This window comes from Enhydra lutris, unplaced genomic scaffold (assembly GCF_002288905.1).
Source record: "Enhydra lutris kenyoni isolate GAN:26980312 unplaced genomic scaffold, ASM228890v2 scaffoldscaffold5, whole genome shotgun sequence".
Classification (NCBI taxonomy): Eukaryota; Metazoa; Chordata; class Mammalia; order Carnivora; family Mustelidae; genus Enhydra; species Enhydra lutris.
In genome coordinates, this window is record NW_019154089.1 from 41,325,957 (window position 1) to 41,353,009 (window position 27,053).

The window sequence follows — 27,053 nt, forward strand, 5'->3', positions numbered from 1 at the left end:
AGCAGGAATTTTCTTTGACCTGCTCTCTTTCTTGTAGTGCATTTTCAAATACAGGCAATAATAATAAACACAAACTATCAATACTTGATTTTCCAATATCTTTGACCAAAATGACAAGATATTCCAGTCTTTATCTGCTTTTCAAGGTATCTTAAATTGCAATGTAACCAAATATTTCAACTTATCATAACATGAGTGGTTGAGTTCCAAGCCTCAAATTTCTCTCTGTCTCCTTCCTTGTCCTAAAGCTCATGCCACATATTTTAATTTTTTAATAGTAGAACTTCAATTTGAACAAATTTCTGTATGAGTCAGGAGAGACTAGGTTACACTGCAATAATGAGCAATTCAGAAAACTCAGAGGCCTAAAATTGTAAAGATTTATTTCTCACTTATTCTATATGTTCTTTAAAGGGTTGCCGAGGATTCTGCTCCAAATTGTCATTGCTTTCACTCTGGGGTATGGATTGATGCCCTACAAGAATTGTTGGTCATACTACTGCCCTTTATATGATAGTACAAAAGAAAGGAACATGCTGGATCTCCAAGCTCCTGCTTTAAATAGCACACATCACTTTTAATTTGCAAATCAAGTCATATAGACACATGGAGTTCAAGTGAGTGAAGTTCCTTAATCACTATGTAGTGATGACATTTTAGATACAACACAAAGGCATGATCCATGAAGCAAGAATTTATAAGCTGAATTTAATTTAAGTTAAAAATGTCTGCTTCGCAAAAGACACTGTCAAGACAATGAGAAGACATGCCATAGACTAAGAGAAAATATTTTCAAAAAACATATCTGATAAAGTACTATTTTTAATATGTAAAGAACTCTTAAAATTTATCAGTAAAAATGAACAATCTGATTAAAAAATGAGCAAAAGACATGAACAGTTATCTCACTAACAAAGACATACAGATAGCAAACAAGCATATGAAAAGATGTACCATATCATATGTCATTTTGGAAATTCAAATTAAAATAAAAATGAGACTCCCTTGTAGGCTTATTTGATTGAATCTAGAACACTGTTAACACCAGATGCTGGGAAGGATGTGGAGCAGCAGGAACTCTCTTTCATTGGTGATGGAAATGCAAAATTGTACTGCTACTTTGGAAGACAGTTTGAGTTTCTTACGAAACTAAACATATTATTACCATATGACCCCACTGTAAGTTTACAATTCAGTTTTCTCCAGTCTAACAATACCACTTGCCTCTCTACTGGAATCTTGACCCATCATTTTCTATTCTCTCAGTTCCTTCTTCTTCTTCTTCTTCTTCTTCTTCTATTTTTTTCTCATTAATATGTTTGTCTTGGTTGCCTTTACAAATATATCCTTACTGGTAGTATTCTGAAAAAAAGCAAGGGTATCAGATAGACTCTTATAAAATTGCCTATACCCACTTTTATGATCTACACAAAGAAAATTTCAAAGTTGAACTCAAATATTATGATCTCTTCACTATTCATCTGTAAAAAATTGTAAATTTTTTAATTTCTATAAGATATCATCATGAAAATATAATATTTTACATATAACTTAAGAAAAAGCCATTTTAATTAGCTGTGATATACAATATAGGCTGTAACTAAACACATAAACAAGTAATTCATCTTCCTCTTTTCAAGTTGTATTTTTGTACCTGATTTTTTCAGAGATATTGTTTATTTGCTTAATTTGAGTGATATATATCCTGACTATAAAAAATAAGTATCAATGTTGACAGATTTTGACTAGCCCAATCACACCCATTATTGAATCATACTCAATTAAAACCAGGTTTGCTTTGATTCTTTACATCTTTTCTCAACTATCGAGTAGTAAGACAAGTTTAAACATTCATAATCTAACTCAGATATGGAGCAGACAAGCAAAGCTTGAAAAGTGTTAAAGGTGACCTTCTATTCCTCCAAAATATAATTTGTTGATTTAATGATACCCATTGTGTGGTGTCCACACAAGATGCTAGGCATGCAGGACACCACAGCAAAGAGGAAAGATTAATATTCAGGGAAGTAAATTTTTTTTTTTACAAACAATTTATTTAGTAATTTTATTTACAAACAATTATTTAGTAACAAACTCTGCTCTACCTTCTTTATTATTAAAGGGGGGAATAATACATTTCATGACAGTAACTTTGGTTGACAAACCGAAGCAGAAAATCCTCTGCAATGTCCAAGGGGTCTCTTGCTCTGGATGTGTCTTACACCCATTCTGTACATAATCAGAAGTAGGTGAAGATTCAGGTATTTGACTCTATTCATCTGTACCATGTGAACGTGGCTCCTTCAATGGGCAGAATTTAATTCTTAATTCTGGAGATGCTCCCATATAACCAATGCTTCATTATTGCCAGATAAAAATTCTCCATCTTGGGCCCTCTCTCATATACCCTTTCTCCCTTATTTCTTCTTGACTCCCACCTCTTCTTTTAAACTCAGCTTCTTGTGAAAATTATCAGTTATTTATCATTTCCATGAATAGATAGGGGGCCAGGGTAGAAGATAGGAGAGAAGGGAGAGGATTTCTTTGTAATTTAGCCTCAGTGTGAACCTTTCACAGAGCCAAGATTAGCCTCCTGTTGGCATATCTCTTGGGTGGTTTTGTACTAAAGAAATTTATATGTTTTGATTAGCTTGCCTTGCATTATCAAATGCTCTTCTCTTATCATTATAAATGTTAGGTTGCAAAAGGTGTATAAGACTGTCAGAAGAGTAACAAAATTTATATAACTTACACTTACGAAAAGCATTCCAGAAGGAAAAGAGAGGGTTTTGAGGATCTTTTATAAGAGTACCTAATCTAATAAAGGTCATCAGGGAAGATTTCTGTGGAGTGATCTTTTTGTTCTTATCTTAAAGAAAGGAGTAATTGATGGGCATAGAAGATAAAAGTCAGGAAAAAGTTTTGCAAGCAGAGGTAACAGAATATTTCTACCCATAATGGGGAATTGGGGGGCAGAGTGATTAAAACAAGGCAATTTACATAGGCAGCCATTATGACAGGACAAAACACAAAGGCAGAGTAAGTAAGATGTAAGTCTTGGAGACCACATGAAACAAACAGCACAAATCCATATAGGATAACTAAAAGTTTTGGTGTTTACTGTACACCTTCAATAGGGATTTTAACTTTATTTCAGTTTGATTTTGATTGAGGTGCAATTTAAATACTACACTATACTATATAATTTAATATATATAAATAAATATATAAATATGATATAATATAAATGTATAATATATAAATATAAGTATATAATATATAATATATAATAAATACATATTTATATACCATATAATTTAAATTCACCAATTTTAAATGTACAATCAGATGAGCTTTGCTAAATGTATGAAGCAATGGAACCACTACTAGAATCATGATATAGAACATTTCCATCTCCGTCAAATTCCATTTTATAGTTATTTCATTTTTAGAATCTCATATGAATGGAATCATACACTTTTCTTCATGTCTGGCTTCATTCATATTCACTCATCAAAACATTTTGATATTCTTCAATGCTGTTACATGTATCATAACCTTTTTATCATATTAATATCCAGATTAATTTTTTATGAATTCTTCTTTGTACGGCTTATTTAATTTTGAATCCTTAGTCTGGAATTCAATGTGAAATTATGAAATTATTCCTAGAGAAAAATGTGGTCCACTTTATTTTGTTCAATTTTATGCTGACAGTTCCCAGAACATATAGAATACTATGTATGAGAAGTCAGCTTCTCAAAACACATATCTTTTACTATTATATTGAAAGAAAACCAATGTAGTTCTTCAACAAAGGTGTCAAGTTTTTTTTAAATTTTTTATTTCTTTTCAGCGTAACAGTATTCATTGTTTTTGCACCACACCCAGTGCTCCATGCAATCTGTGCCCTCTCTAATACCCACCATCTGGTCCCCCCAACCTTCCACCCCCCGCCCCTTCAAAACCCTCAGATTGTTTTTCAGAGGGAAATTGGAAGGGGAGGTGAACCATGAGAGACTATGGACTCTGAAAAACAATCTGAGGTGTCAAGTTTTTAAATTAAACACAAGAATTTCTTTTTTATGTGTTTCTTTTTTAAAAGATTTTATTTATTTATTTGAGAGAGAGAGAGAGAAAAAATGAGTAGGGGGAGTGGCAGAAGAAAGAAAGAGAAGCAGACACTCTGATGATCAGGAAGCCTGACATGGGTCTTGATTCCAGAACCCAGAGATCATGACCCGGAGATCATGACATAGAGCCTAAGGCAGACATTCAACCAACTGAGCCTCTCAGGTGCCCTATTCATTCAAAGATTTTAAACAACATGTAAATTGATCTGTTGAAGGACAGATCCAAAGAGAAACTTGATTTGTTCCTACCTAGTATATTTACAGATACTCTGCAAAAAAAAAAAAAAAATCTGTATTAAATCTATATTTTTATTCTAAGTAATGACTTGAAACTGGTCTTTTTTATAATTACATTGTGTATAGTTATGAATGAAGAAATAGATGGTTGCTGAAATGTGCTTTGAAAACATAATGACAATCATTAGTAATAAAATGATACCTGTTTGCATTCATTGATTTTGATTCTACTAATGAGAAAGATGTCTGTACATGCTAGAATATTTTATTGGTTTGCCTGGTCGTGAATCAATATTAAAATAATAGACAGAAAGTCAAGAAATTCAAATTTTATCTTCATTTGAGTTACAAAAAGTTCCTCAAGAACATATGCTTTTATTATTGGGTACTTATTTAAAAGAACTTTTTAGTTGTGTTTAGAGATGAACCAGAATATTGCTTTATGATGCCTATACAGCACAATTATTTAGGCCTTTTCCTCTCTTAAATTCTATTAAGATGACAAGATAAATATTTAAAAAATGAGAAGAAAGCCATATATTACTAGAAAGTCAAAAACAGTGCCAAAGCAAGCCTTATTATTAAGGAATTTCTGGAAGATATAATGCAAATGGAATCTAACGAGTGGTAAAATTCCACAGAGCTTGGACACTTACACAGGGAAAAGAGCTTCCAAATAAATGAATTTTCACAAAAAATAAAAACATGAAAATATTCCAAGGAGTGAAAAGCAGAAGATGAGATAGTGATCAGTGATAGAGTGATTGATTCAAATGGAGTTAAAAGGCAGTGGGACAGCTGCACTAAGATCCATTTTCACAGCAGTTGCTAGGGCATTTGCCCCAAAACTAAAAGCCAGTCATAGAGCTCTGTAGCTGAAGTGGTGCATATGCTAAAGAAGACTCCCAAGCTGCAGATACAAATAGAGCAAAAAGAAAAACAGGAAGAACTCACACAATTAGAAGTCAAGCTACTCATACACCTTACTCATCTGTAAAAAATCCATAAAATCAGCGTACTTCTAATCAGAATCAGCATTTGCCAAGTGTGTTTAGGTTGTACTGAGGAAATATTCTTTCTTAGAGGTAGAAATAAATGAAAATCAGTAAATTTTAGAAGCTTCCAATATCATTTAACTGTTTCAACAAGGTATTTACTCTCCTGAACCAATAAAAAGAAGTATATTCCAGCAAATAGAATTAATGAAGGACACCAATATGATTGGTCAATTCAGAGAAATTAAAAATAATGTCTTCAACAGGACAACAATAATTGAAATTATGATACTGAAATCTCAGTAAAAGAAATAATCCTCAAGAAAGCAAATAATTAAAGGGACCAAATAATAAGGTTTATAGTAGAAGTAATTAGCAAAATTAGAGTAATACATGAAGGTACAACATTTAGAACACAAGAAAAATAATTTTTAAGAGATAATTGCTGAAATTAAAATCTCAGTAGATAGGCTATATAGTGGAATGGAACTGACTAAAGGTTATACTATTGAATTGAAAGACAGAACTAAATTTTCTCCTCAGAATTCAGTGGAAAATGAATAAAGGTAAAAAAAATATGAGAGTACTCTATAAAATACAAAGACCGGATGCAAGAAACCCAACAGCACCACTTATTTATTTATTTATTTATTTTTCTATTTATTCTATTTTATTTATTTATTTATTTATTTATTTATTCTAGAAATAGATGGTTGAAAGAAGATCAAATCAACAAAATAATAGAAAATATCCCTGAAAGACTTGGTATTTAGGTAGCAAGGACTCATCAACTTCTTTATACAATTATTTTAAAGGTAAATAAATCTAATTAACATGCACTATTTTTTTAAAAAATATAGAAACACAAACACAACTCAGAGAGAAGCAGAGACAGAGAGAATGAGTCAGAGAAAGAGAAAAAGAAAGAAATTACTCAGAGATTTTATTGTTGAATTATCTCATATTCCTTTCATTTGAGCACTGTTTTCTACATGTATTGGTCTGTTGTGGTTCTACATCTCTTGAATTTCAGCACACAAATCCATTTAGCTGACCAGGGAGTCACATTCGTTTGAGTACAACATAAGTCTATAGGTAGGTATTTGACCCAGATGGATTTCTCTAAATCATTTTTCAGGAATGAATGGAGAACTCTGGGAGAGAAAACATCTCTCTTCTCCTTTGATTGTAAGGTATAAAGAACTGGATATCAAGAGCCCAATTAGTGTTGAGGTGTGTATTGTATACTTGTCTGATTTTGCTGGTCCCCATTTTTTTTTTTTTTTAACTTTCTAGATTTACTTGGCCATTCCTTCTGCTTGATACCTCCAGTGCTCTTCTGGGAATGGATTGAAAGAGTTGTTTAACTAAATACTGTGTTAGTGCTCAGGCCACCTCACAGAGGGGAGACTCATTCCCATTCTCACTACACATAACTAAGAGCACTATTTTCCTTCGACTTTATAGGGGAAATGAAGTAGGTCAAAGATCCTGAAGTCCAGTGGCAGATTGCCAGCTCTACAAAAGTCCAGTGCTGCAGAGATGCAACTCCCTAGCCATCCACATGTTGGGAGCCGAGCTCCTGCTCAGGAACCGTCCCTTGGCAGAATTGGTAGTCCTATAGGCTTTGGCTCAGCCAGCCCTGATAGAGCATGGAAGTGCTGCATCACTGACACTGTAGTAGTTTGATGCTCACTCACTGAATACAAGGCAAGAGCAACAGTTCTGCCTGCACAATTCCCCAAAATGCTGATTCAGTTTTCTGGCACTGGAAACTAAAAGCAGCATTCTAGTTTTGTCAATGTCAACTACAGCCTTACAGACGTCCAGGAAATTGACATAACCATTAGCCCTCACTAGTACTATGATGGTGATGGTGACTGGACAAAACAGATTTCCTTTAAGGAACTTAAACAAGGACTTCAGGGCATGGATACTCCCTTAGTTTGCTGATGGGACTAAGCAATAATTAGGACTGATTCAGGGATACACAGGCTCCTGCCTCTGTGATTCCCAGAAAGAAAAAAAAAAAAAAGATTTTTAAAAGAACGAAACTGATATTTCTGCATTTTAAAATGGAAGGGTTTAGGTGATTATATCTGGGTAATAATGTAACAGCTTGAGAATTTAAAAGTCCAGGAATTTTCTGGCTTCAGACAAGTTTGGACCAGTTGTTAAAATGTTTTGCTGGGTATCTCAAAGTCAGTTTCTTTCTCATTCTCTCTCTCTCTCTCTCTCTTTCTCACACACACACACACACACACACACACACACACACACGTACGCAATTCTCTCTTGCTCTTCCTCTCTTGCTCTCTTGTTTTCATTCTCACTACTCTGTCACCCTCACCCATCCTTTCCTCATTGGTCAGATTTTATCTCAAGTCTGCTTTGCTGTATCTTGGGTTCATTTTGCAAAACTCAGAATTTGATCTTGAAGTTCTACAAAAAAGTAAATAATTGAATGCTGTTACTAAACAAATCAGCTTCTTAAAAAAGAAGATGGAAGCAGGAACAGGAAACTACTCATGGCAAAATCTATTCCTATATGTCCATCCATAAGCACTCTTTGAGAAAATGAATTGACTTTAGACTTATTTTTAATTTTAACTTAATTTTATTGTGTCTGCTTGTGTTTGCAAACGTTTCTGAAAATCTTTCCATAGCTGTTGCTTTCCGTCAAATTTACCAGTGAAATCAGTGTGAAACTCTGAATTATAGGTTCTGATTGAATCAGCATGTAGTAAGCTAGCATTAATTGATTTGACTACAGATTAGAGCGGAGAACATTTTTCAGAAATGTGTTGCTATCCATTAGACATAGCCTTAGTATCAACTGACACTATCTATCAAGGTCCCCCTCACTCATGTAGTACAGTCTGGTCACAAGATAGCAAAGAAATTTTTGATAGATGAACACCTAGCTATATTCATGTTCTTTAAAAAATAAATCTCTAGCTAGGTCATTAAAAACAATACTTCAAAATAGAAACTGCCAATCCATCCAAGAGAGGGTGTGACTCCATTGTTAGAGCTTGCTATAGCTCCCATACCATTTAAAATTGGATTTTGATCTGTTAACGAAAGTGACGTTTTGATTTTACTGTCTCTTCTCACCACTCTTCTTACATTGACAATTTGTAGTCAAAAAGGAAAAAATCACGCTGATAATTTGAATATTGGCTTTTGTCTTCCTTTCTGTCTACTTTTTCTAAATAGACGAACTGACAAGTGATGCCTTGGTTTATCTAATCTCAACAAATCTCTTTTGCTGTTCAATAATACCACTTGACACCTTTCACAGGCTCATTTATGTTAGCATGCAGATTGTTTCTCTACACAGATTTCATAGACTAAGAATAAATCATTTAGTATGGAATTTGAACATATAATTAAAATAAAGCAATGAATCAGCTTCCACTGATAATAACTTCTAATAAAACAATGGGCAGTGTTGCAATATAACCACCTAAATGATATTTTTATCTCCTTTTGTTTCACATTTCTTTCTATAACTTTTATTAATTAACATAAAAGTTTGAATGCAATCTTATGTAGTAATGTCTTCTACCAGAACATAAAATACTAAATAAGTATTTGCGCACAGGTATGAAAATATATGTTTTATGAAACAGATCTCTTTATATGGTATCAGCAAAGTAAATTTTAAAAATTTATAAATCATATACCTGTATATTTAAGATTTTAAATTATATTGTAATATAACAAGACTGCTCTGTAGAGAGTCTTCCTTCAAAGGGTCAGCACAGTTAATTTTTCCGGATATATGTTAGACAAAGAAAGCTTATTTTTATGAGTATATATGTATCTTTTATTTTTTACATATAACAATGTTCTTCTGCACCTTGATATTTTTCCCCTTTAATAATGTTTCTTGAGAGTAACACATGGATATGTCACAGGCTGCTGACTGTTTCCACAGTCTAACCTAGAAATCACACACAAGAAAAGCAAAAGTGATTTGAAGAAATAAAGTACAGCTGTGAGAAATACTTGAAAGAGTATAAGGGGGATAGAGGTTGATAAAGTCCAGAGGAGAAGCAATGGCAGCCTAAGGCAAAGGCAAATCTGGTGTCACTATTGACTGAAAATAGGGTGGGAGCTTTTTTTTGTCCTTCCCACTGCTATATTTTGGGTGTTTACCACTCCGTTTTCTGACTACTTCAGAGTAGAACAGTACCAGAGTCAACACAACAGCTTTTACAAAGTAGATAACAGGTGAAAAAAGACCAGCGGGATCCTGAGTATTCTTATCCTACTTCCCAGATATAGCTTGGCAACCATAATTACTTGAGAGAATTCAACATAGAACTTCAAGAAGAAGTATCAAACTTCCCTGAGGGAGAGAGTCAGTGAGGAAAGAAAAAACAGAGTTTGTCAAACCCAGTCTATGATGTTCTGGGAAACTTTTTCAGGGACATGTTTTACCTCCAAACCTATCAGAAATTTTGCAAGCTAGCACTAAATCTTTGGACTGCTACTCTATAAAACTAGTCAAGATGACTGATAAATTAATGGGAAATAATCTCATAAACAAAAGAGCCACACATTGAGGAGCACAACCAAAATAAAAAAGAAATATCAAAACACTATATATACTATACTGGATAAACCAGAATTTTTTTTTCATTGGTTGGATAAATCAGAATTAATACAGCATGTAAGTCAAGAATTTCTCAACACTATATCCATGGAGCTATTGATAATTGAAGAAGGGCATCATTAAGTAGGCATACTGGTAATAAAAAGAATTGTAATGGTTGGAATGAACAACGCATATATGAACTAAATGAAAATAAGAGAGAGTCAAAGAATAAATTTTGTAGATGAAAGATCAGTTGTAGAAGGCAGCCAGGAAAGGCAGGGTAGAAAATACAAACAAAAATCTAACAAATTTGGGAGTTAAGAGTAGAAGTAGCAAAGTTATAATAGACCCAGAAGAATAGGGACAGTTAAAAAAAAGCATCAGATATACTATCTGAAAAAATAATGACTACAAATTACAAAGAACAAAAGACTAAGGGATGAATGTTTAGTATTGGTATGATACAATCTTAAGCAGAATAGGTGGAAAAGCCCCCACTAAGATAGATGAAAGTATAATATAAGGGCAACAAAAGCCAAGAGAAGTTCCAAAAGTTTCCAGTAAGAAAGGATCACCTGCAAAGAAAAGGTAATTAGATTGATAACAAACTTCTTAACAGAGAGGGTAGAGACAAGAGAACTTTGGGGATTATTTATTAAAAATTTCAGAGAAATGACATTTGGAGCTAGAATTTTATTTATATAGCCAGATTCTCCCTTACATGTGAAAGCTTAACAATGTGAAAGTATGAAAGGCTTAAAAGTTTATTTAAAAAAAAGAAACTTCTAAATTATATTTGTAGGTATGACTGTTAAAAGAGGAAAAAAACATCAAGGAGGATGTTATGAGACATAATGAATAGTTATAAGATACCACCTGCTTCAAATAAGGTAGTTCCTCAAATATAATCCTCTACCCCATATGCAGAGCAGCTCTAACCCTGTGTAAATAAAGCTGAAGCTAGAAAAGACGGTTGTATTTCCGCATGGTCTGATGCAATCATCTTTAGCTGAGCAAACTCCTGGATAGGATTTGGGTCTCAGAACCTTGAATATTCTTTGCTGGAGAATATTGCTAAACACTCTGTTTTGGTTGGATTAATTTTTTCTGTGTCATCTGAAAGGAATAATGTTTTACAAATAAATATTTATGCTTAGATTTTGCTTCTTTTAATCTAATTTGATATTCCTTAATTTTCAACAGTTCATTTTAAGCCACTTATATTTAAAGTGATTACTGAAATTTTGAGTTTATTTTTGCCATGATCTTTTGCAATGTATTTTAACCATGTTTTCTTCTTAGCCTTTTTTTTTTTATCACTTCCTGCCTTTCGTCTGGTTGAGATTTTTTTTTTTCCTTAATTCTCTCATACTTTTACATTAAATGTGCTAGGTCTTTTTTGAAAATATACAACTTTATCTTTATAACAAGATGCCAGTATTAATCACTGTCTTTATCTTACTGCTTGCAGAACACAAAACAGCCATTCTGAAAGCCCAACTTTGATCCAGTTTCTGCCTGAGGCCCTTTTTAACCTTTTGCTTCTGGAAAGTGGCAACCTTACTCCCACCAGGTGATCTGGCTTACTATGGGGCTTCTTATTTGGATTTCTTCTCTATTTAGAGTTACAGAGATTTTCCTTTAGTTTTAGGAAATGAATATACATTTTAATGTCACTTTTAAAAATTTCTTTATGCTTCCAGTAATGATGGGCAATTTCAATATATGGAAACTTTGTCAACTTCACATAAAATTAGAAGAACTAACATCTCTATATTTTTCAGTTTTCCTACCCTAGGATATGGCATGTTATATGCATATTTAAATATATTTCTCCTATAATAAATTATATTTTTTATTAAATGCATAATTCTAAACACATTTTTATTGAAACATTAGGAAAGATAAGAAATGCAGGCACCTGAGTGGCTCAGTTGGTTGAGTTTCCAACTCTTGATTTCAGCTTAGGTCACGATTTCGGTTTTGTAGGATGGAGCCCCGCTTCAGGCTCTGTGCTGGGCATGGAGCCTGCTTACAATGCTCTCTCTCTCCTTCTGCTGCTCCCTACCCTCTCAAAAATAAATAAATAAATAAATAAATAAACAAACAAATATAAGAAATAGGACAAGAGCTTTGGCATGAGACAGTTTACACTGTTTTTTTAAACCCACATATGTAAATAAAACAACACTGCATATATAAAAGACTTTTATACATTTATGTGTATACCTGCATATATATGGGGTTATACATTCACATATTACAGTAAACACATTAGACTAGTTGCTAATGGATATGAATAGAAAAGATGTGTGAGTCAGGATTGCAGAAAAATAAAGGAATAAAATATATAAGCAAAACAAGAGAAGGACCTTGAACAATGATGAAAATAAAATAGGAACTATGGAGAATGGCTATCTTAATTCTTTGCACCTGATGCCTACTATATATATTTGTGTGTTTGTATATAGCTAGCAAGCATACGCTATTTCCATATTCAAATGCATCACTCACAATTAATATACAAGCAATCTTGTATTTAAAGGACTAATTAACAATGGGGTGCCTGGGTGGCTCAATGGGTTAAAGCCTGCCTTCAGCTCAGGTCATGACCCCAGGGTCCTGGGATCAAGCCCCACATCGGGCTTTCTGCTCAGCAAGGAACCTATTTCCCTCTCTCTCTCTGCCTGCCTCTCTGCCTTCTTGTGATCTCTGTCTGTCAAATAAATAAATAAAATCTTTAAAAAAAAAAAAAAGGACTCATTAGCAGGAAGTATTCTGAAGTGAGAGTCCTTTGTATTATTTCCATATTCATAATGACTTGTGTTTATGGTTCTATTTCAAATAATAAAATTCAAGGAAATTCAGTGTGGAATCTTGAACTCTTAACGATTCACTTATTTCAATAAATAATGTTTAAAAAATAATTTGAAAAGCCTAAGCAACTTATCCAATGTTAACATCAATGATAATAAATAGGACTACAAAAGGAAAAATTTAAGTATCTTTTGGGTCCCTAATTATGAGATCTCAGCATTCTGCAAATGAACACAATATGAACAATACACATTCTTTACCCTAGAATGAAAGTCTCAAAATGTTTATGTTCCATAAGTCTCTATTTGCCTAGATAACACATATTTCCTTTAGTCTGATTAGAGTACAAAATCAGAATATCAGAAATATTTTCTTGATTCTCTTGCAGAAGAAATTTGAGGATGACAGTTATTTTTTCTTAGCATAAGACATTCAAAACAACCAATTTGTTCTCACTGTGTGAGTCATTGAAATATGAAATTTAATAAGGATATGGCAGTTCAAATTACTTTTCCAGTAAGTATATATTGGTGGCATCAGCATATGCATTCTAAATTTATCAGTAAATAGGAACAAGATCCAAATCACATTTCAGACTTCTGTTTAGGTACCTGGGATATGAAAGAACATTTGGAAAGAGAGAAATTTGATGCACAGCAAAATGACTTCTACATTAGGAGGGAAGCAAACGGCCTTTAGTTTGGCTGGACTAGAAATTAATTTGGTAACCAAAGATAAGTTTGTTTCATTAAAACTTCAACACAAATAAATGGGCTTCAACATCCTTATTTATATGATAAAAGGACAGAACTGGATGTTTTCTAAGGAATGTTCTCCAGTTCTATCATTCCATGAGTCCATACACTGAACCTACAAATATTTGAGCCATGAACCTTTTATTGCAGATTTTCTTACCAATGAAATATTGGAAGATAAATGGATTTATATCTAACAACTAGATTTGAATCTTAGTTCTAATATCTGCAGCCCTAAGAACTTAGATACTCATAGACTACAAGTCTCTTCCTGTAAATGTTAAAGAAACATAATAATATCTAACTTAGAGACACAATTTGAACACCAACAATAATGGACATAAAGCACCGCCAGCATAAACGTAAAGCACATATTGCATATTTCTTGGTCAATAATGGGTTCAATGTTATGAAATAAATTATTATCATTTGATCAGTCCATATTCAACACATAAATAGAAGAGTTACTTACTAAAGTGCATATTTTTAAAAAGAGTATTAATATATATATAAACTTTAGAATTATTCAGCTAACTAGAAGTTATAGTTAAAAATATAGATAAAAAGAAATGAAAAACAAAATATAAACCAGTACATGCTCCTTAGGTGGCATGCTACACTAGAAAGCCATATAAGGAAATAAGGCCGGTTGTGTTTCTTAAAGGGGTCTAATGACATTTAGAAAAGTCTTTTCTTTTTCTTTTTCCTTTTTTTTTAAGTGAGAGAGAGAGTGTGTGTGTGAGCAGGGAGCGTCAGAGGGAGAAGGAGAGAGAATCATAAACAGACTCCATGCTTAGTGCGGAGCCGCACAAGAGGCTTGATCTCACAACACTGAGATCAAGACTTGAGTTTTTTCTAAAAAACAAAACAAAATAAGACAAAAAAGTCTTTTCTGGTGGAGACTTACCTACTTAGGAAACTCAGGTTTCCTATTGATATTAGTTTATATTTAAAGGAGTATATTGTCATAATCCTTTTTCAAACACACATGAATGGTCATGAACTATTAAAAAATGAAAAAAAATCTCTTTTCAAGATTAATATCAAGACTCATCCATTAAGAATTTACATTTAGACTATACGTCAGATTGGCTAGTAGTAGCACAGGTTGAAAATAGACCACTCTATTTTTCCATTAACTGAATACATTTTTATAAGTTGAAGAAATGTTTGAGTCTGCAGTTTATTCATTAATGCTAAAGTAAAGCAAATGTCACATTCTACGTAATTTTTTCAATCATCACGACCATGTCATCTACTAGTGAACCAATATTAAATAATAATGAATAAAAGGAGAAAACCAAGAAAAGCATACTGGTAAAAAGCATTTAACTATGATTATAAGTTTAACTGCATGAACTATGTTAAAATTAAAATGAGCTGCTTCAAAGAAAAAGCATCTATTAAATAAATGTAATAAGGTGTTTTACTAAGTAATACTGATTTTGAAAATGAGAAAAAATATTACTACTTTAAATCACTACTTTAAATCACTACTTTAAATCACTACTTTTTCAGGAAAAAGTCCTGAAATTTTGCTAAGATATTAAAATATTACCTTGATCAGGCACAAGAAAATCTTAAAAAAAGACATGATGTAATTCAGAGGTTGAAAACTTTCTCTGTAAGGGGCCAGATAATAAACATTTTTGGTTTTATGGGTCCTAAGGTCACTGGGGAACTATTCAGTTCTGCCATAGGTAAGAAGCCATGACAGTGGAAATAAATGAGCATGGTAGTGTTTCAAAAAAACTTTCTTTACAAATATAGGGAAAGGTTGAATTTGACCCAAGGGCTACAGTATTCTGGCCTATGATATAACTAATTCATCTTGGAATAAAGTGAATGAATCCAATGATAACTGAAAAATTTCAGTGTAATTTTACTCTTCTCTCTTAATGTGGAAAAAAAAAGAACAGTTAGGTTTTTTGCAACATTTGTACCTTACACTTTTAATGGTTAAAATGATGATAGGAGAACTATTAGGCTTTTTCTGAGTTATTAAAGAGACTCATTCTGTTTAATCATTCCTTTCTTTTCAAATATCCAGAGTTGAAAGAAGTCACAAAAAGGATGGACAATAAGGAAACAAACCAGTGATTCTGAAACTCCAAAAGTAATGGAAAGAGAACACTGAAAGGACAGGAATGAGCCCGTACAAGAAAATTTATGAACAGTAGTACACATAGGTTCATGAGTGAGGCAGAAAGCTACCAGAAAACAAGAACAGAATTTACCATTTCCTCCTTGGATATCTGAGGCAGCAACATAAAGCCCTTAAAAAAAAAAAAAAAAAAAAATCGTCTTCTCTAGTCCTTTGCCTTCAGACAAATGGATGTCTAAACGATTAATGACAGAGAGTTGAGGACTCCAAAACTCTCTGGAGATTTAACAAGTTTTGAGAGAGAATTGCAGAAGAAACCCACTACAAGCCTCAGTGGTTTGAAAGAGTTAATTATCATCATATGATCTCAACATATTACCTGGGATGACAAGTATATTTGACAAGTGTACTAGGGAGAATTGGACTCCCTGGTTGTCAGCTATTCTTATGCTTTCATTAGGGTTCTTTTACATCTTTTTTTTTTTTTTTTTTCTTAAAAACCAATTCCCTGTCCTTCATTATAATAGGCTTAAAATGTAATATAATTACTCCAGCATAATACAGTTCAATTATAATATTTGCTAAGAAACTGCATTGCCATCTTTTCTCTACTAACATACACTGACACACTTCAAGGGAAATTACTTTGAAGTGTCTAAGATGGCTACTTTAAAACATTAAAACAAAGGTGAGCTTTGTCTATAACTAGCGCCTCAGTACTTATTTCTAATTAGGATATAGAAAAGTGGATACAGAGTATAGGTGACTGTGGTAGTCAAATAAATAAAATCATGCTTGTTTGAATTTAGGTGACTATGTATTTATTGACCAAAATGAGACAACAAATAATTGTATCAGGACAACAGATTTAAACACTATGCATGGCTATATGGTGATGATATAGCCATCTTCACTTCACTTCTTGAAGTGAAGAAGATGATGATTCCATATATGTGGGTGACCAACACATGCACTGGGAGAAAAGTTATTCATTTAAGAGTAAGCAGTCAAAAATGTAAAACTGTTTTCTTTTAGATTATATATATATATATATATATATATATATATATATATGAATATAATCATTTCTTTTAAAATAAATGAACATGGGTATCCAATTAATTTTAAGTTGTATGGAAAATATATTGTATTATCAATGAAAATAATCAACAACCAAGGTACTTATTAGAGGCATTAAGAATGTTCATCTTGTGCAAAAGCATGTAATTACTGTCCAACATACAAGAATAAAATATCTATTAATATTAGTTAATTTGAAGTACTTAATTTGATAAGAATGTCATAGGAGAAATTTCTTTACTAGAAAGGGGAATGGACTAGGATAGAAATCTCCTCAATGCTAAGACTTTGTGATAAACCATTGCATCTATTGTCTACAAGAAAACTAAAAAATCTGGTCACTGCCAGAGACTCTATTCCCCATGGGTGACAAGATGCATTTCTGTGAGCAGAATTCATAGTAGCACTGTGTCTCAGCCATATGTACACCTTATGGCAGGACCACCTGTTAGTTCTGGAGCAGGAACTTTAGTCTAACATTCTGCTTGATCCTTTACATTTTTTCACATTCACCCAATTCTTCTAGAAAGATATGTCTATAAACAGTTATAAGAACCTTGGAAAGAGCATCAGCTTTAGAGACTGTATTATAGTTGCTCAACTTCTGAAACTTTTGGTCCCTATATTCATCATACACTCAATCCCTAATAACAGGTTTTAAAAAGTAAAAAAGCAAAAAAAAAAAAAAAAAAAAAACCAGACTTTATGGGCTCTTCAGTGACCACCTGGACAGGTTTATTGTGCCTAGCCACACTGACTATGGATAAAGAACACATGTGGAAATATAGCACTGGCAACTAGGTATTCCACAACTAGACACTGGACAATTCTGTGGTTCTTGAATTCTGCCAAAGCATCATCTTGAACTATTTTTTGAACATTTTAGGACTGGCAAAATCTGAAAAACACTTTGCCAAGTATTGGCCCATATATATATTTCAATGGTACTTTAATCTATATGATTCTAATTCATTTATATTTAAATTATCAAGATATTTCTCAAGAACTATTAGATATCCTTTAAAAACTTATGATCATTTTCATCATTTCTTTCTTTTGTTTGAATCAGAAAAAAGTGTTTCACCTCAAGTACAATTTCTTTTTTTTTTTAAGATTTTATTTATTTATTTGACAGACAGAGATCACAAGTAGACAGAGAAGCAGGCAGAGAGAGAGAAAGGGAAGCAGGCTCCTCGCTGAGCAGAGAGCCCAACGTGGGGCTCGATCCCAGTACCCTGGGATCATGACCTGAGCCAAAGGCAGAGGCTTTAACCCACTGAGCCACCCAGGCGCCCCTCAAGGACAACTTCTAAGAGGGCTTTAATTGAGTCTCAGTTGAACTGAGATTTCTGAGAAGGTTCTTAATCTATCAAAATACTTCTAATAAAACATATTAAAATATTATCAAATGCATAAGAATTTATGAGTTTGACATTGTGCTGGTAATTATAGGGACTGTACGTATAGTCCTTCTGCCCTGAGAACTTGTTACATTACAAATAGATAGACAAGGCCAAAGTTCATAAAGCACATACTAAACATTAGTAGTATTTGTATTTTCTGGTATAGTTTTGAACTGGTATGTTTATTTAAAATGCAGTTTCCTTGGAAACTTCCTCCAAGATTTGGGTTAATTAGGTCTGGGAGATTCACATGTATATCTGATAGCACATATGCTAATTAACGATGAGAATAATTTGGGAGATTTTTGTGGAGAAGCCAGAACTGGGGCTAGCCAGCTGAAGATGGTTCTGGATAAGCAGAAAAGAAGAAAGATCATATATGGTTAAGTTTAACCAGAAGCTTGAGTTGCAATATGGATAGAACTCACCTAAAGGGCAATAATGTAGAGGATTCATGTTAGAAACTGCAAGAAATAATATAGAGAGGGTCAACTTCTAGAAGGAGATCTGCACCAGGTGGTGGAGCTTAGTATATCAACTACAGAACAGAGGCCACATGATAAAATTTGTCCTAGGAAAATCGGTTCCAAAGCTTTATGTAGGACAGCTTGAAGACAGAAATTCCAAGGGGAGAGACATGAGTTAAGGTGATACTTCAGCAATTCAGGTGAAGGGTGGTAATAACGTTAAGTAGGCAGGATCAGCTACTTAATTTGTAAGCCCACTGTGAAATGAATTTGGAGTCTCGTGTTCAAAATTTACAAAGAATGTCATGACTGTGACTGTAGGAGGTTCACTTAAATGTGGGTTTTTCCTAAATATGGGACCATGAGTGTTCATGAAGCAGGCACTATATGTAGGGCACAACATAATGTTACCACAAAATGGAGGATCTGAGAGCTAAACTCAGTTGTCATATAGGTTTTGTTTATGAACTTAAAGTTTTAAAGTGAATAAAATGCAAATTTTTCTTTTACATAAACTATATTACTCAATTACTCTGGTTATTGGGAACATGGAGCTGTGCAACCTTACAGTGGCATTTAATTGAAAATGGTAAAGAGGGAAATCCAGAGCTCTATTAGAGGAAGACCTAACACTAGAAAAAATTCCTTCAAGAAAAAGGAATTGGGGAAGATAAACATTCAGTTTTCTAGTCTTAGTAGTTTGACCAAAAACTTATTTGGGGGAAAAATATGGTAAATTTTCTTCTATTTATTTTGTACTTGAATACAGAGAATTATATTCATTTAAAAAACATTCCTACAAGTAATTGGAACCATGAGACCAAAGACTGGTAAGAGATAAAGGTTATATATGTGTGTGTGTATGTATGTGTGTGTGTGTGTGTGTGTGTGTGTGTGTGTGTGTGTGTGTATTTTTTTTCCTATGTATGTGTTTGTATGTATATATATATACAAGTTATTTTCACTATATTATGGAATACACAATGGATTAATTAGCATTTCATGAATTTAAAGGTAAAAGTGAAGCATTCTAAGTGTTGTAGTCCTACCAGCTTATTAGTATAACATTCTTTCTTCTAAGTAAAATATAGTCTACTTTTAATATGAAGTTGTTCTACTTCTATTGACATTTTTACAAATTTACCTTATAGTGATATACTTTACAGAGGTTAAGTTATTCAATCCACTTTGCATTGTTATAAGAATCAACACTTTCTGGGGATTTATTATGTGCCAGGCATGATTCTAAGCACATGAGTATTATTTCATTTGATACTTGCAGCAGAGATCAATGTTATGAACACAATGTTTGGGTTCCCTCAAATTCATTTGCTGAAGCTCTTAATAAGATAGTATTTGGAGGTGGGGACTTTGGGAGATAATTAGGTATAGATGAGGTCATGGGAGTGGAGTTCCATGATATAATTGGTGTCCTTATAAGAAGAGATCAAGCTACCCGTGTCTGCCATATGAGGACACAGAGAGAAGGCAGCCATCTGCAAGTCAGGAAGAGAGCCCTCACCACAATCCAACCATGTTGACTCTCTGATCTCAGACCTCCAGAACTATAAGAAATAAATGTCTATTTTTTAAGCCAGTCTATAATAATCTGTTATAACAACTTGAACAGACTACCACAATTCACGCATTTTTTAAAAAGATTTTATTTATTTATTTGAGAGAGAGACAGTGAGAGAGAGCATGAGCGAGAAGAAGGTCAGAGGGAGAAGCAGACTCCCCATGGAGCTGGGAGCCAGATGTGGGACTCGATCCCGCAACTCTGGGATCATGACCTGAGCCGAAAACAGTTGTCCAACCAACTGAGCCACCCAGGAGTCCCCAGTTCACGCATTTTAAGATTTACCCCTAAAGAAGGTAATACTATCTTCTTTCTTTTCTCTCTCTATCCCTCATTTTCTATGCCTTTAGAATAGAGACCATAAAAATCTCCTTATGAGGGTTTTGTGTGAGAATTAATTAAACATGTATATACTGTTTAGAACTGTGCATGGCACAAAGTAAGTAATAAGTGTATTACTTGACTGTAATACAAGAAAAATGTAGGAAATCTGAGTAGTTGATAAAATTTTTTTCCCACCCCAATCAGCTAAAAAATAGGCAAAGGGAGTGCTTCAATTTCCTACTTTTCATGGCCAAAGAGGTCCCAGGAATTAAGCCCAGAGTGATCCTGTTAGCATATTGTTTTGGTATCATTTTTAATTTTATGTTCACACCTTCACTTATAAGTGGCTCTGAATATTTATTATTTGTTTTAGATTATGAACTCCTAGAGGTCAGAGCTTTTACCTAAGCAGCTCTACAGAAAACGCTGAATAAACTCATGAATATGCGGTGTTTGAATACTACTTGAGAGTAATCACATCTATGCTTGCTATATATCGCAAGAAAGAAAGATACAATCTATAATACCTACTTTTATAGTACTGAATTATGTTGACCTGGTAAGACAAATAGCAGAGTGACTAAATGAGAGTACCTATAAACCAGAAAGGTTTCTTTTATTCAGAAGACAAACCTTCTATAAACAGACATTCTGGAAATTCAAAATCCTTTTACATAGGAATGGCAAGTTTTATAATGCATTAAAACTCTTGGAGGGCACATTTTAGAAAGCATTTATTTCAGCCCTAACATTGATCCCTATCTATCTGACCAGAGAAAAGACCAGCAGAGAAAGGACCGATCTGTAGTTTTTTTTTTTTTTTTTTTTTAAAGATTTATTTATTTGTTAGAGAGAGAGAGCATGAGCACAGGCAGACAGAGTGGTAGGCAGAGGCAGAGGGAGAAGCAGGCTCCCCGCTGAGCAAGGAGCCCGATGCGGGACTCGATCCCAGGACGCTGGGATCATGACCTGAGCCGAAGGCAGCCGCTTAACCAACTGAGCCACCCAGGCGTCCCCGATCTGTAGTTTTTATAATTTGATTCTTTACGCTGTTTATGGGTCTTTTAAAACCAACCTCAGCTATTTGGAAATATGGGTAAAGTCAAAGCTTGGCATGCTTCAAATCTTTTTATTTTGATTCATTTTACCCCCAACACTCCTTTTATACTGAGATATAACTTACATGCAGTAAAATACACAGATTTTAAGTGTTCATTTGATAAATTGCAAAAAAAAATATGTACAACCATATAACCATCACTCCAATCACCTCAGATTTCCATCATGTCTGATTATTGCTGCCATTATGTATCCCCCTTCCATCAGAAAAACAACAAATGGCACTTTTTGGTGCCTGGGTTCTCTTACTCAGCATATTATTTTTGAAATTCACCCAAAACATTGAAAATATGAGTAGTTCACTCTTTCTTTTTAATTAGTGAGTAGTGTTCCATTTTATAAACACACTATAATTTATTAATTTTTCTGAGCATTTGAGTTGTTTTTCAGTACTAGGCCATTATGAATAAAGGGACTATGAGCGTTCATAGTGTGGACGTATGTTTTAGTATTTCTTAATTAAATATCAGTGGACTCGCTCTGTCACAAGGTACCTGTATGTTTTACTTTATAAAAACAAGCAGTTTTCCAAAGTTGTTGAATCATAAACTTCTAGGCCATATGAAAGTTGTTGGTGTTTTATATCCTTCCAGAATGTAGAACTGTAGTTTTTAAATTATAGTTCATCTAGTGGATGTGAAGTGGTATCTTATTACAGTTTTTCAATCTTTTAATAGAATAAAACATGAATTCTTCCCTTGAAAATTTGCCCTTTTTTTTTCTTTTTTTCTTTAATTTCTTTTTGATAAATCACAGGATAATATATTTTAAGTTCTATAATTGCACTATATACAAATTTCCACTATCTTGTATATTCCCATTTATCTTTTGAGTTGAAATTTTCCATTCAGGCATTATGTTTCATTATGTTTCAAGATTTTTTTTTTAAATTACATTGGGAAAGCTTATGGAGAAATGTTTTTCCACTTTTAAACTACATGGTTAATGTCTCCCGGATGCTTTAGTTTGTTTAAATGTCCATTTTTTAAAACAGAGTTCTAAAAAATCATAAAAAAATAAATGCTTCTGTAAATGCAGAGGTTATAATTGTCATGATATAACAAATAGGAAAGATACTGTGATTGGATTTGTGAATCATCTGTTACAGAAAGATGATGGAAAAAGGAGACAATGCCGTATTTGAGAAAAATCATAAATTTTAACAGAGAAAAACACAAAGAACTACTAAATTCCCAGTTTTTTAAATCATCTAACCAGTTAACATGGTTGCCAGATTTAGTAAATAAAAATGTAAGACTCCAAGTTAAATTTGAATTTCAGATTAAAAACACAAGTTTTTTTAGTATAAGTATGTCCTATGAGTATTTAGGTCATACTTATGCTAAACATGCATTTGCAGTTTATTCATATTTAACCAGGTATCCTGCATTTTATCTGGCAACTCTACTCTTTTTTTTTTTTATAACATGAAAACTATTATTAAAATTTCTTTTAAAGCAACACTGATTCTGACTGTACACAACGTGATCTACAAACTCTGAAAGGCTCATGAGCATACATATTCACAAACAAGAGTACGAAATAAACAGGAACACAAAAGCATCAGTTGGTGTGTTGGTTTGCTAGGGTTGTCATAACAAGGTATTTCAGATTGGGTAGCTTAAACAACAAAAATGTAGTATCTCAGTTTTGGAGGCTAGAAATCTGAGATAAAGGTGTCTTCTGGTCTCATTCCTCCTGAGGGCTGTGAGGGAAGGACCACTTCCAATTCTTGTTCCTTGGCTTGTTGATGGCTATCTTCTCCTTGTGTCTTCACATCATCTTCCCTCTGTATGTGTCTGTGTCTAACTACCTCTCTTATATGGACACCAGTCATATTGAACTAGAACCCAGTCTAACGACTTAGTTTTAACCTACTGATCTCTATAAAGACTCTAGCTCCAAATGTAGTCATATTCTGAGTACTAAGTGGCAGAAATTCAACATACACAATTTTAGAGGACACAGTTCAGCCAACAATCACTAGGAAGAGGGTTGGAAGAGACTGACAAAGGAGTGAATGAAATATGAGATATAGAAAATGAATTAGAGTGTGGCTTTTATATTAGTCATTGGAAGTATTACAACTTAAATGTGTTTTTGTATTGCACAGAATGAGCTTTAAGAGCTAGTTATCCAGGACCTTTAGAAACTACTCTTAGATTTTGGTATGGAAATCTCCGTTGAGCCAAGTTTTCCACTCTCGGTGAACTACATCTCTGTGTAACAGATAGAAGAAAGCATCTGTAGGTAGGATGGCTAAACATTTGTAGGTGTTATTTCACCTTCTTCTCTAATGTTTGATTCATAGATCAAATGAAGAAAAAGAAGAGAATAAATTTAGGATCATATTTTAAAATGTTTTTCAATCCAGAATGTGTAATGGATGTATTGAAATTCACTTTGAATAACAAAAGTGATTTGTCCCCTAAACCTTAAAGTTCATTTAAAACCATGGTTTTATTAAGCAAAATTCTTCTTCAGGGGATTATTCTCTACTTTTTCAAGAAAATCATCCTGTGTAACACAGAATCCTGGTCCTGCTCATTAGTATACATTAAGAATGAAGTCACTGTTTATCCTCATACTCTGAGAAAGGAAAAATATGTTAAAACAATTGATGAAGATTTAATAACATTTCAACATTAATTACCTTGAGCATAAGCTGTATTTGTGTGTGTGTAAAACTCAAAAGTTCTGTCTCATACAATTTCTGGGAAAAGTGGCATGGCTGTGTCTATGTTTTTTTAATTCACACGTAACTTACCTATGGCAATGCTCATCTAAAAATAAGAAGATGCTTCACAAGGCAGAACATAATTTAGATCACAACCAAGAGAAAATATGATGAGGGCAAAGCTATTGTTCATATACCACACAGATTCTTATGTTTTAAGTACAGAATGGCATAGATCGATCTCACTAGAATATTTAGTAGAATTTATCCATCAACTTCATCCAACTGGTAGCACAACATTTGGATTCATATTTTTTCCTTTATTCCATGATTTCTCAAAGCAAGAGATGGACTGATTAAATTTATAAAGTCTCTAGCTGATTAATTTCAACCTGAGAAAATTTATAGGATGATAAACCATATAAATATTCTACATATCATATCAATGAAGCCTTCCTTGATAAGATGTTTCACTTTATCTGCTTTGCCTAAATACACTGATCATGGCACTCTAATTGCAGTTAATTGTTTCCATGTCCATTGCCCCTTTGTACACTATGAGCCAAAGCACTCCTATTTACCAAAGCCTAGCACCGATATCAGCATTAACTAAATAAAATGTCAGTTAAATAAATAAATGAATACACATTTTAAAATAATTGTAATAATAACAGGTGCAGTTTGATGCAGTCTTACTATGTGTCAAATAGCATGCTAACCCAGGACTATTTTGCTTTCTTCTTATTACTTAATGAGACTATATAATATATATATATATGTCCAATATATAATAATGGACTATTTTGCTTTCTTCTCATGACCTAATAATGTAGATCTTATTATTATATACTTCCCAGATAAAGCTACCAAGCCTTGAAGCCATTAGTCAATGACAGAGCTGGGATTTGAACTAAAGTCCTTCTGTTTTCAGAGCCTGAGACTTAGTGTAGTATTATAGCTAAGAGCCTGCCCTACTTGGGGTTAGGCTCCTCACCCTGCCTCTTACCAGCTGCATGGTTTGGACAATCGATGGAACAGCTCTATGCCTGAGTATCTTAACATTCCTGTGCCTTAGTTTCCCTCTCTGTAAACTGGAGATAATAAGAATTGCCTATTCATGAGATTGTGTTGAGTTGTAAATGATTTATTGTACCCAAAGCACTTAAAACCAAGCCTGGCTCCTGATAGGCACTATGTAAGTGTGAGCATTTTTGTTACTACAGAGCATATTATACTGTATATTTAGCATTTAAATTTTTATTACTTATTTTTTATCCTGCTCTCAGTTCTTAAATCCACTGCAACATGCTGTATGTTTCAGACTCTGCAATTACACTGACTGGTACGATGGTTTCATGGGCTCCGTTCTTTCTTTCTCTCTCTCTCTCTCTCTCTCCTTTTTTTTTTTAGAAGATCAAATCCCTCTTATACAAAGCTCAGGTTAAAACTGAGCAAGCCCCTACAGGTGTAACCTTGTGCTACCTGAACAGAAGAGATGAATAGAGAAGGTGGCTGAGTATTTCTGGGCGGAAACAGAATCAAAGAAGTGAATGGTCTTTGGCATCATATGTCCTACTATTACAAGGCCAATTTGTTAGTCTGCTATATATGGTGGAATATTGTGTTTTGAGCAAAGAAAAAGGAAATGATAAAGTAACATTAGCTAATTCACTGAAAGCATTAGATTAGGTTTAACATAGATTTAAATAATAATAAATACAGAGAAAAAAGGAAATAGAGCTACATTTCAATGACACTGAATAGCAGCTCTGTTTTTGGAAGGCCGTTTTATCTTTCACCCGTGCCAGGTGTAAGATACAAGGAAGGCATACCTAAAGGACATTGCCAGAAACAATGGAAATTCTTAAACAGAAAGTCTCCTTGAGCAGTAGAATTAACCAATACGATTTGTCGCCTTCCAATATACAAGACCCATTTGTTAACTACGAGCAAGAATTAGTTCCACGAGTAATTAGTGCAATAACTCCCACTAATCTTGATTTGTTATACCCTACAATTTGCTCTTAATATTAAATAAAATATTAAAACGTGTGACTATTTTTATATCATCAGCCTTAAAAATCTCCCTAAGTTATTTTAATCAATATACTTGTTTTAAGTAAAAGCCATTTAATCTCTTGACTTATACATTAACCTTCCATTAAGTATTAGTGAAGAAGTTAAATGCACCTTAGTCAATAATGCTAATGCAGGAACCGTTGTATTACCTATGGAGAAATGCGTATTCATATTATGTTAAAGTGGCTATCCTTAACGATTAGCCATTACGTGTCAGGAAAGTGATAATAAATTTGAAATATTCCATGAGAAAATGAATTATAATGTTGAAACTAAGTTCTCTGTACTGTAATAATTTTGAAATGAGGTCATCTGCTTCTTCTGGTCAGTGCCTTTTAAGGCAATGATATTGAAGTGATGAAGACACCCTGGGTGACACTTTAACCTCACCTTGCAGTTTCACATCTTGGTGGGTAATAAATGAGGCTGCTAATTGAATCTGAGACATATGAATCTATTGATAGTAGTGTTTTAACAAGTACTCATTTTGTGTAAATAATGTGCCAATATTGTAAGCTGCTTACAGTAAGGCAGAATTTCTTCTACTTTCCAACCCACGCTGCATATTTTTGTCTACCCCTTTATCACGAAGTGAGATCCATTTTAGTCCCCCTTCCTGCACACTCTTATATTCCTCTAGCATTTTTCTACAAATTTCCTCCCATCGAACTCTTTTTT